This window comes from Ursus maritimus, unplaced genomic scaffold (assembly GCF_017311325.1).
Source record: "Ursus maritimus isolate PB19 unplaced genomic scaffold, ASM1731132v1 scaffold_17, whole genome shotgun sequence".
NCBI lineage: Eukaryota > Metazoa > Chordata > Mammalia > Carnivora > Ursidae > Ursus > Ursus maritimus.
In genome coordinates, this window is record NW_024424119.1 from 35,795,838 (window position 1) to 35,808,601 (window position 12,764).

Consider the following 12,764-nt stretch of genomic DNA (forward strand, 5'->3'; position numbering starts at 1 on the left):
AAGAGGGGTTTATGGTGAAGAGCTGGCAGGGAGAGGAGGTGTATGGAATTTGGGCAGTGTCTGTCAACATGTTAAATGCCCCAGAAGTCCTACTGAAGGGATCTAATGGGGGAGATATTACAGTGCGTGTATAAGGATGGCCACTACAGCTTTGCTTAAAAGAGCAGCCATCTCAAGTTATGGTCAAGCAAACTGTGTATAGGTTGGGGACACACGGAGGTGAACTATTGCAAAGACTAGGAAGAGTATGGTGGGTTTTTATATATTGGCATGAGAAGTGGTCCAAGGTATATTTTAAAGTGAAAAAAAAAAAAAAACAGGTGTAAGAACATTCTGTATAGTGTGATTCTATTTTTTAGTTTAAAATTACACATGTTGTAAAGTAAGAAGATACACACTTGACTGTTAAAAGTGGTCACCTGGCAGGGCAGAGTGGGTAGGAAATGGATTTTTAAAAAATCTTATGAGGTATGTATTTTCTACTTTTTTCTTTGTAGATATTTTTTTGTAGATATCTTCTTTTTTTTTCTTTTCATGTTTCTGTATTGTTTGAATGAAGGAATTTTGCTTTTGCAAATAAAAGCAATGCTTTCTAAAAAAGGAACACTGCACTATGCTTGTCTTTATTTTTTCTTTTAATAATAGGTTTTGAGATGATAAAACTAATGTATCATGGTAAAAATTCAAAAATTATAAAAAATATATTCAGTGAATAGTAGGTCTGCTCACCATTTCACTCCCCAGAATTTCTTCTATGCAGATACAACCATGTATGTAACAAAATGTCCCCTTAAAACCACTCACATACAAATGGGATTCTACAGTATTCTGCACTCTGCTTTTTTTTAACTTAATAATATATCATGTAGAGTTTTTCCTATAATGACATATACAGATGATCATATGGTTGTTCCATAATTTGCTTACTAGACATTTAGGTTATTTTTTCCTATTATAAGCAATGCTGTAAGTGATGTATGTGGTAAATGCATATAACAGCATGTTAAAACGGGACTGTTTTAGTCTCAGTTTCTGGCTGAAGCTCCAAATCCCTAGAAACAAGACAGTCAGTACTGAAGATCTGATCTGCAATCCTAAAGGAGGTGCAAGCCCACCTAGACAGGCTCCACTGAGATTGCATAGCCCCTTTTACCAGCATAGACCATCACCTGACTCCAGAGTTCAGGAGGTGACAGAGATAGGAGAGGCTGGGAAGAGTGTGTTTCTTTGGGGACTGTTGTCAGTGTGTCTCCTGTCCCTCCCTACCCCCATTTCGCCTGAGAGGAGAGGCTGAATTAAAATAATTGAGAAAGGCTTAGACAGAACCTTTGAAGAGCATGGCATCAGTCCCTAGGACCTGAGTTTGGGAAGGAGAGGTTGGGCTGGCCTGAGGTGGGAGAGAAGGAGAGAAAGAGCACCCTGCTGGGATCCTGGGACCCTCCACCCCCAGAGCAGGCAAAAGAACCAGTGTTCCATTGTTCTAGAAATGGGCCAGCAGGAGAGAGACAGATGAGAGCCACGTTGAGAGAAACTCTTCCCAGCAGGGCTTTCTGAAAGAACAGAAAAGGGGAGTGTTGAAAGCCCACGGCCTAAGGCAGAATTTGAAAGTAGTGGGTTGGAGGAGCCTCCCTGGCATCTAGGGAATGCTAGTGGAAGTTTCCAAGGTGGGATATGTGGGAAACCCACACGAGCCACCCAGTCCAGAGAGCAGCAGTGCCCCCCGTGGGAAGCCCCTCCTCTTTTCCTAGGTCCTTTTTACCTGGGTCCTGTCCTATGGAAGCAGTGAGGTGAGGGAGAAGACAGTTTTGCCTCCCTTTCCCACACTGGCATCCAGCCTTGACGCAGACTGGAGCTGAGGAAGGGAGAAACTTTCAAATGCAATTTGTTCGGGGACAGCTGGGTGGCTCAGTTGGTTAAGCGTCCAGCTCTTGATTTCTGCCCAGGTCATGATCTCAGGGTCATGAGATTGAGCCTGAGTAGAGCCTACTTAAGATCCACCCCTCCCAACCTATGCATGCTCTCTCTCTCTTTTTAAATTTTTTTTTAATTAAAATATATATTTTTAAAGGTTTTATTTATTTATTTGACAGAGAGAGAGAGAGAGAGCACAAGCAGGGAGGAGAGGCAGGCAGAGGGAGAAGCAGGCTTCCCACTGAGCAGGGAGCCTGATACAGGGCTCCGTCCCAGGACCTCGGGATCATGACCTGAGCCGCTTAAAGGAAGATGCTTAACTGACTGAGCCACTCAGGTGACCCCCCTCCATTCTCTTAAAAAAAAAAAAATGCAATTTGTCAATTTGTTCAGAGTTTGGTTAAATATACTGGAGTGTGCTTTGAAATCACAGAGAGTTTTTTGTGAATTAAAGGAGCAGGTGAATTAGTTCATAGGGTGAAAAAATAAAATAAAATTGTATTATATTGCCCCTGATTGAGTCCAGTTCATTTGACATTCTTGGTGAACATGTGTGATTTTACACATAGCATAAAATTTCTAGAAGTAGAATTTCTGTGCAAATAAGAATGAATTTAAAATTTTAATAAATGTGAAAAAGAAAAAAATCGTAAATAGATGTATTCAAATTGCTCTGTAAATAATTTAATCCCATTTACATTTTACCAGTGATGTGTGAAAGTGGTGTTTTCCCCACACCTCCTTTCTATTCCATGAGTATCAAATGTTTTCATCTTTGTTACTCTACCAGATTAAGAAAATGGTATTCCATATATAGAAATATTTTCATTATGAGAGAAATTAAATTTTTTTTTTCTGTGAACACCATTGCAAATGGTCTTTTTCTTATTAATTTGTAAGAACTCTTTATATATTAAGGTATTCACCCTTGGCCTATCACATACGTTACAGATATTTGTCCATGCATGTTATTTGTTTTTTGATGTAGGTTGTTGTATACTAATGAATTTTTAAGTGTTCGGATACCATTGTATAGAGTGAATATGAATTTACTCTAGAGTGCTCCTAAATTAATAGCAGATTTCTTTTTCTTTTTATATTTTCTCTGTCCGTAGATGTTACAAACCTAAATAAAACCATGACAGGTAAGGGTTAGCCCTTGAGGTCAAATGGTTGGGAACCGCAACCCTAGGCTGTTCTTGTTCACCTCCGAGCGGAGCCCAGCCCTCTTGGATAGAAGTGCAGCATTTAAGTCCCTGTGAAGCCAGAAATCATTAAATTGTTAATTTCTTATAAAACATAAGCAGCAGCATTTCTATGTGGGGCCAAAAAAAAAAAAAAAAGGGAACTGGAATGTCTCTCTTCCTCTCCTCCTTTCTCCCTTCTCCCTTCGAACACCCTGCCTTCCTCCTTGCTTTTCTCTCTTCTCTAGCCTCCTGGTTGGAAGACAAGAGAAGCAGAGGGAATAAGAGGGAGGGGGAAAGCAACAGAAAAGGAAGGCTCTCAATTGTTAAACATTAAGCCTGAACTTTTGTGTGGCATTCAAGGCCCTTTACATCCAGCCCTGCCTCCCTCCTCTGTGACCTGCACACCCTGAGTCTTAGCCGCATTAGTCTATTAGCTAAGTTCTGCCCAGGGCAGTCCTCTGGCCTTGCCACCAGCTGGTTTCTCTATCAAGAACTTGCTTCCCCTTCCCCGCCTGGTATGCTTGTACTTTTCAAACGTTACTTCCTCCAGGAAGCTTTCCTTGGCCCAGTCTGGGTTAGTCTTCCCTCCCCTAGCTCATGTCTTTCTTATAGCATTTACAACGTTACTCCATAGGTCTCTGGTTTCTCCCACCAGCTGGGGAGGCCCTTGAAGGTAGGAAGTTGCCCGATTCACCTTTGGAAGTGACCCAGTTCTTGGTAGTGGCTTAGTCAATGTTCGTTGAAAAAACATGGATTAAAGAACAAAAGTGCGTGTTGGGGAAGGTGTCACGAGAACGTAACTGGAACAATATCTTTCCCAGTGGTGATGGAGCAGCCCAGAGAGCTTCTCCCATGCCAGCTTCCCCCTAAGTCCTAAGTTAGAGACTAACAACCTTGACTGAGTCCTGTGGATTCATGTACAGGCAATGCCCCTGATGGGTGCAGGTCAACCACTGACCTCCACTGGAAGCCTCATTACCTTTATCATGCCAGGAAACAAGAAGGGAAAATTCAGATTCACTGACTATTGAGTTTTCTTCCTAAGAAAAGTCTTAGAATAGCATTCTTCAAATTGTGGCCAATGTCACCTGGGGAACTCTGATAAAATACCAAGGCCCAGGCCATATCCTACTTCAAAGAGCCTGGGCCTCTGCATTCTTCAGTCACTCTCCGGGTGATTCTGCCACCCACCGAAGCCTGAGAACCGCTGGCATACAGCAAGTGGGCTAATGTCCTCTCTCTTATCCCAACAGCATTCTTCCATCACTGGCAACGGCGACTAGTCCCATCTCTTTCAACGCTGTTTTATGCTTATGTTTCTTCCTATATGTTCAACCTGAAATAATTGTGGACTCTTGCTCTTTCTTCTCCCCACACCACCTGCTACCAGGTTTCAAGCAGAATTTAGTTTGCATATAAATTCTTCATTATCCTCTTGGGCATTTATTGGGTGCCCACTACGTATGTGTGGAATGAATACAAACAAGGTAGTTTAATTAGAATGCACTCCCAAGTCCCCACTTGGAGCAGGAGGTTAGGCGGTAAGAAATGGAAGACTCGGTTCTGCCCCGGGGGGCTTGCCGTCTTGCTGAGGACATGAAGAGTGGCGAGCTGGGAGTCAGGCATCACGGTCCTGCTACCAACCGCATGCCACCCTGGGCTGCAGTTTCTCCAGCTCTTAGATTCGAGCAATAGCCATTGCAGTAATGTTCATCTTCATGACTTCACTGAGCACTAATAATGACAGTTGTGTTTTCTAAACAAACCCATGGACAGAAGATACCGTCACAAAGAAGAAACAATCTGGTAACTAATTATGAATAATACAAAAAGCTTCTACAGTTCTCTCTAGTCTACATTCTTCCCCCATAGATACCAATTTTTTTTTAGATTTTATTTATTTATTTGACACAGAGACAGCCAGTGAGAGAGAGACAAGCAGGGGGAGTGGGAGAGGAAGAAGCAGGCTCCCAGCAGAGGAGCCTGATGTGGGGCTCGATCCCAGAACGCCAGGATCACGCCCTGAGCTGAAGGCAGACGCTTAACAACTGAGCCACCCAGGTGCCCCCATAGATACCAATTTTTAATCAGAGGTACACATTTTAAGATATTGAACTGTTCTTTCTGCTCTTAGTTTCCAAGCTCTGGTGGAGATGTGGCAAGCCACATCTAGGGCTTCTTTTGGAACCTTCTGAGAAATGGGCCACGGAAGTCTTCTCTCCTTGCCTCATGGTCAGCTCCATCTGCTGTCTGCCCCTTCAGAGCATTGCAGATGCTGCTGGGCTGTCCTCTGTCGCTGAGTGGCATTGGGAAGACCACACTCAAACTTTCCAGTGTGTTTGCCATTAGCAAAGCATCACTTCCCTTTTAAGAGAAGAAATTACTTTCTATCAGGAAAAAAAAATTGCTAACACTTTGGATGGTTTGGACAGAAATCAACCACATTTTTCTCAGAAATATGGAGAAATAAATGTCAGGTACAGTTCATGGCTTGTAAAATAATAATACTAACCCCCAGCATTTATTAGTGCTTCTTAGTTTCCTGAGAAGCTGGTTTCACATCCCTTTTCTCATCGGTTGCTCACAATCACCTTTCAGGGTAGCTCGGACCGTAATCTCTGTTTTACAGATAAGGACAGTGAGCCCAGTAGGGCGGGCAAGCTCTCACAGTGTCACAGCTAAGAAGATACAGGGATCACCCCCTTCCTAAGGGGCAAAAGAAGCTTTCAGGATGCTTGGGGAACCCAGCACGCTCACACAGCAACAGCTAGGACGTTTCAAGAATGAGTCTCACCTGTTTTCGTAAGTGAGCCTTACAGTCGTCCCTCCCTGAGGATTGCAGGGAACACCCGACCCATCTGTCAGCGTGGCTCCCATTACAGCTCGTGAGGAAGGGCCTGTTATGGGGCTGTTAGTCATGCACGTGCTGCTGGGGATCATCAGTGCGGTATGAACCTCCGCCAGGCATCAGGCTCTCCTCGGCCGTCTTGTAGCTCCTGTAAAATGTGGAGGGAATGGCTCTGCGGTCAAGTTTCCCATTCACCATAACCCCTCCTTGACTCCAGAGTTTGCACCATTTCCTTCTAGAGGGCTGATCCTTTGGCAATTCAGATCACCTGATCTAATTCCACTTCTTTTAGTTCATGTTCTCATTGGTTCCTCTCTCTCTGTGTCTGAGCTTCTTTTTCTGCAAAATAGCGCCCCTGTTGAGTCCGTTCTCAAAGATCTATGGAGCTGTCCCTCCTCCCCACCTCTGCATTCACTGTCTTAGGCCACATCCTCTCCATCGGTGTCTCAGGCAAAGGTAAGGTCAGCCGCGTCCTGGCGCCTGATCTCTTGCCCATCATGAGCCCACACTTACCTTTCTGGGATGTGCGTTTGACCACGTCAGCCCCCTGCAGTGGCTCTCCACTGGCCTCATGATAAAATCTATTCTTCTGAGAGGCACCACTCCCACATTGTTCCATGCCATATGGGGCCACTCCTCCTTAGCTCTAGCCATGTCTATGTAGCCATCATTCCCAAATCTGCCATGTTCTTTCATTCCTCCTTGCTTTTGCTCACACTGTTGCCTCTCTCGGGGTGCCTTCCCCTCTCCTGTGTAGTAGGCACACTTCTGATAAGTTCTCAAGGCTCAGTTTTCATGCCATCTTCTCTGGGTAGCTTTTTCTGATATCCTTAAAAAGGATGACTCCTCTCTTCTTTGTATCTGCATCATATGGATTATTTGTATCCATGACTATATTTTATAGCCATTATTCATTCATTCCTTTTTTAATAGTGATTGCTTTATCAATCAGCAACGAGCAGAAAATATGTATCAGGTAGTGATAATTCCAGGGAAGAGGGTATACCCATTCGGAAAGTGAGAGACGTGCACCGACATATCTAAGATACTCTCTTTACTCCTAAGGAACTGATAGTTGGGCATGAGACATGTAAATCAATAATTTTAGTACAGTGTACTACATGCTTTGATGAAGATGTGAACAAAGGGATATGGAGAAGGCAACAGACTAATTCTGCTCAAGAAAATCAGGGAGGGCTTCACAGAAAAGGTAGACAATTGAGTTGGGCCTTTAATTTATTCACTCAGATTTTTAAAAAGTTTTTATTTAAGGAAGAGCATGGAGGGCATTAGGAGAAGGAAGGGAAAAGTGGAGGGGTCAGAATTAGAGGGGGAGATGAACCATGAGAGACTATGGACCCCGGGAAACAAACTGAGGGTTTCAGACGGGAGGGGATAGGGGGATGGGTTAGCCTGGTGATAGGTATTAAGGAGGGCACGTGTTGTGATGAGCACTGGGTGTTACACACAAACAATGAATCATGGAACACTACATCAAAAACTAATGAAGTACTGTATGGTGGCTAACGTAACATAATAAAAAAATAAATAAAATGAGAAAAAAAATTTTTATTTTAATTCCAGTTAGTTAACATACAGTGTTCTATTAGTTTCAGTATTCATTCCAATTTGTTAAGGACTTGCTAGCTGTCAGGGACACTCACCTGTGAGCTGGATGAGAGTGATACATGATGATAAAGAGAGAACTTGCGATTCCAGCAGAGGAAGGAGCACGAACAAACACACAGACTTGTGAAAGGCCCTGGAAAGGGAGGGATTCCGTGCAGCTGGAGCTCAGGAAGTGCTGGGGAAGGGAGGAGAAATGAGGCTAGAAGAGTAGTCACCGGTCTGTGAATGTTGGTGTACGATTATGGCAAACAGCTTGGAGCACATACCTGAAAGACTTATTTTGTCACATGTCCGTGGGTCTCACCTGTAGGCGCGCCCTATTCTGTCTCTTCCATTGCATGGTGAGGCCGTAAATGCAAGATCCTCAGGACCCAGCGTGTGTGGCATGTAATAGGTGCACCGTTAATCTTTGTGGAATTAGTAATTATAACTCCTTAACTCTGTTTAGTAGGAGTTTGGTGTCATGTGTTTTGAGATTTATTTATATTTTGGCTGCTATTCTTTTTTTTTTTTTAAGATTTTATTTATTTGTTTGATAGAGACAGCCAGCGAGAGAGGGAACACAAGCAGGGGGAGTGGGATAGGAAGAAGCAGGCTTCCCAGCTGAGGAGCCTGATGTGGGGCTCGATCCCAGAATGCTGGGATCACACCCTGAGCTGAAGGCAGATGCTTAACGACTGCGCCACCCAGGCACCCCTGGCTGCTATTCTTGATGGGCTGCTATGCTGAATGTGGCCTGCCTGGTCCTAATTTGTAGGGCAGAGTTTCAGGGGTCAAGTGGACCCAGAATACATGTTACTTAAGGCACTTCATTTTATTTGACAAGCTTGGCAACCACCTAGAAAAAGGGTTAACATACTATGGCTCGTGAGCCAAATCTATCCAGCTCCTGTTTTTTCTAAGTAAATTTTGCTGGAACATAGTCATACCCATTTATGCATTGTCACTGCTTTTGTACTATAATGGGAGAGTTGCCTAGTTGTTACAGAGATTCTATGGCTGTAAAACTTAAAATATTTACTATCTGGTCCTTTATGGGAAGTATTTGTCTGTGATGTAGATGATGGATTCAAGGTGGGCAAAGGCTGGTGAGAAGGATCTTTGTTGGGAAGCCATACCCAAACTGAAAGAACCATGGCAGGACCCTGATCTCGGCAGGGGCAGTGGAGCTGGAGAGAAGGGGACAATGTCAAAAGAGGTGAAATCAACAAGACTTGATGACTAATTAGATGTGGAGGTGGAATGGCAAGAAGATTCTAGAACAACTCCCAGTTTCTAGCATGGGCAACTGGGCAGGTAGTGGTGCTGCTTACTGAGATTGGGATGCCAGGAGGAGGAACAGGTTTGGGTATGAAAAGGATAGCTCCAATGTAGACACGTGGCATTGCGACAACCAAGTGGAGGTATAGATGGGGATTTGGGCCACAAGTTCTAAAGGGTGGTCTGCTCTGGGCACATCAAGGTGGGTATTGTCAATGTGTGGCCACAATATCCTATCCCAGCTCCCCATGCACCTGGAAGCCCCAGAAACACCAGTGTTTAAGAATGGACAGAGGAAGAGGCACCAGGGGAGGAAGTGGGGAAAGGGGGGGAGGGGTAGAGGGGAAGAGGAATACTGAGAGAGTATTTTCTGGACAAATGAAGCCAGATGAAGTGAAACTGACGACCAATGTTCCATCAAAAGAATGGGCGGGTGGTAGTTAGGGACAGGTGGGAGAAACAGTCAAAGAAGGATGCGAGGAAGTGAGTGAAGCTGGGAGAGAACAGCCTCTGTTTATCGCACACGTGTTCTGTGCCAGGTAGGGTCCGATGTGCTTCACATTCATGAGTTCATTCCTTCCACACAGCAGCCTTTCAAGGTAGGACTATCAATCCCCATTTTACACATGAGGAATCGGAGATGCTCGGCAACTCTGGAGATTGCACTGTGGGCAAATGGTGTGGTGGGGATTCTTACTCCCAAACTAAGGTCCTTGAACTAATGCCCTGACCCATCACTACGCCACCCCCCAACTCCTTACAAATAACAATTGTCATCAAAGACCAGCTCCAAGGTTATGTCTTCCTGAATGGCTTCCCACTCGCCTGTGCTCATTCCGTGCTGGGTCAGGGTGCAGATGGTCAGCACTGTATTAGGTCACGAACACAGACTTGGGAACATGACTGCCTGCGTTCAAATCTCAGCCCTAGCACCAACACGCCATACAACTTCATCACCCAACCTCCTTGTGCCTCCTTGTGTACCTATAAAGTAGGGTCAACAAGAGTCTCTACCATGTAGGTTGTTGATTCATAGAAAAACTTAGAACAGGACCTAGTGCATAGTGAACATTTAATAGTGACAACTCATAAATGATCCTCAGGATGTGCCAGGTGCTGCTTTAGAAACTTTATGTGTGTTAACACTGAATCCTCACAACACATTTCCAAGGAGAGACCTGGTTTATTTCCATTTAACAGACAAGGAACTGAGGCATGAGGAAGTTAAGTTGCTGAAGGGCTCACGCTCAAACAAGTGTTTGCTAGTGTTGATAATCTTACCAACCCATTCTTGGTCCCATGAGAATTAGTGCTTCTTTCTCCTGACCATCCCTCAGTCCCAGCCCTCCTCACATCACACTGGTACACTGTGTACTCGTTTCTCTGTCCCACAGAACAAGCAGGGATATGCCTTATTGCCTTAGTCCCTTGCTTGACACTCTGTACTCTAGAAATATGTCCTGAATAAATCAGTGATTGTGCAAACCCACATTGAGATCCTAAGCTGATTCTCTTTTGTCTTTACAACCTATCTGCACAGTGAGTACCATTGAATCTCACAGTGGGACACCACACTCAACTCTTGATGTCTGGCATTAATAAGTTTGTTTTTGCACCACAGGCACTACCACTGTCTAAGCCAGGACAGTAAAACCCCAGGGAAGGGCTTGTATTGGGAGACAATTCTCAGGACCACCTCTTCCCCCCCCCAACGGAAGCTGACCTCGGTGATTCTGAGAGCCTCACAGAATCTTCCCGAATGCATTTACAAGTAGCACGAGAAGCCAGACCTGCTGCTTTTCAGGCTCACTTCCGTTGGGGGCACAGTATCCTATCCCTGCTCCCCATGCACCTTGTCTTCACTGCCAAGTTGCTTTCAGCTCTCTCAAAGCCATCCTCCTTCCTCTCTGTGGGAGATGGCTTGCTCCCACTGCATCTCTCAGACAGTCAGAGTCCCCCGTGGCCTTTCAGGGCAGAGGCAAACATGCTGCACTGGTGGCTTAGTGAGCCTCCCATGGGAGCACGTGGCTGCCCCACTGGGTTGATTTGGGTGCAGAAGTTCTGCCCTGACGGTTAAAGCAAAGCTGTAGGACTCTGAAGCCAGGCGGCTGGTTCCCAGCCTCTTCAGCTCCTGGTGGTGGTGGTGGTGGTGGTGGTGGTTTCTAGGTTTACCTTGCACTGGTTGAGTGACAATTTCTGTCGGGCACGGTGGGAAGACTAATGAGGGGGCATGTGGCAGGGTGGGAGAACAAGGCACTTGGGAATTAGCCCTCAGGTTCTAAATCAGAGAAGTGCCTCTGGCATCTCTTCAGCCCGTCTGTCCATGAAACAGCATTGCAACGTTGTGACATACCCAGCTGTGTGATCTACAGCCCCTTAAACCTCCCAGGACTTCACCATCCATGAAATGGCCTTCTTAGCAGGGTGGTGCAGTGAGCAGAAATGTGTGTAATTGTGTATGGTTAAGGATTTTTTTTTTTTAAACTCTGGGGCTCCAACTGTATACATTTCAGCTTTTGTGAACATTAGCATGGTATTATGTACATGTGCCTGTGAGCCTATGTGCATGTGTAATGTGTTTGCTGAGTGAATGAACATTCCCGTGCCTCAGTTTTTCCTTTTGTGAAATGAGACAATGCTAGTACCTACCGTATAGTGTTGTTGTGAGTTTTAAATATGTTACTGCCTATACAGGTTTTAGAAGAGTGCCTGGCCTATAATAAGCACACAAGAGTTATTACTGAGGACAGGGAATACTTTCTCTTTTATTTATTGCTTATCCTTAATGCCTAGAAGTGACACATAGTGGGTGCTCAATAAAAATGTGTGTAATGAAGGAGAGAGAGAATTTAAAAAAAAAATGGCCACAATGACAACCCACCTCCATATACTGTAGGCAGAGCCCTTTTTTTCATGAGCAGAGCTAAGACTTGGGTCTCAGTGCCAATAAGGGTGTGATAGGTGAGTTTTCAGGGAACATCTGACAGATGCCCATTGTCTTGTGTGCTCTGTGCCCCCAAACATCTTTCTGTCCCACCTCGTAGGGATGCTGACCCTCTGGAGCTGGAGAATGCAGACTTCCACTCAGGGGCACCGGTCCCGGTGAAACAGAGATGCCTGGAATTTGGCAAGTGCTGATGGGAGTGTCCTCACAGCAGTGGCTATGGTCCAGACAAGGCTACCTGCCTGTGTCTGATGCTCCACATGGCCTGTGCAACTCCTCCAAGTTGAGGAGCTCTGAGGGAGGCAGTGGGGTCTCCGCAGTTCCGCGTCTATAACTCCAATCCCATCTCAGCTGGTGGGAAGGGCATGCTGTGGGCTTCATGACCCATCTTTCTGTTCATTCCAAGGGCTTTGGGGGGCAACCTCTGGGATCCCCACCTCCCCGGATGATGATTCATCTCCACTGCAAGCAGTCATCTGGGAAAAGTGGTTCTGCTCAAGTGCAGATTCCTTAGGCTAATAATCATGTACAGCAGTTTCTAGATTCCAGCAAGAAAAGCAGTTGTTTCTCACCCAGATGGCCAGGAAGCAGCAGGGTCTATTCCCTGTGCTTTTATTGACAGGTATGAAGAAAAGAGCATGGCCTTTGGAATCATACCAACCTGGGTTTGAATTGCACCACTGGCTTTGTACAAAATTTTTACCTCCTTAAGTCTTGGTTTTCTCCATCTGCAAGATGAAGATAATAATATTTCCCTGGTGGCTCTATGTAAAGTTAAAAGATCACACACAGAAGGAGTCCCAGCATAGGGGCTGGTGTGTAGGTAATGCATGGTAAACGGCAGCTGCTGCGTGGATGCAGGCAGGTGAGTAGATTTAGTCTAGTCTCGAGCAAGGTCAGCATACTTTTTCTGTAAAGGGCCAGATAGTAAATATTTTTGGTTTTGTGGGTTCAGAAAGTCTCTGTTGCAACTATTCAACTCTGC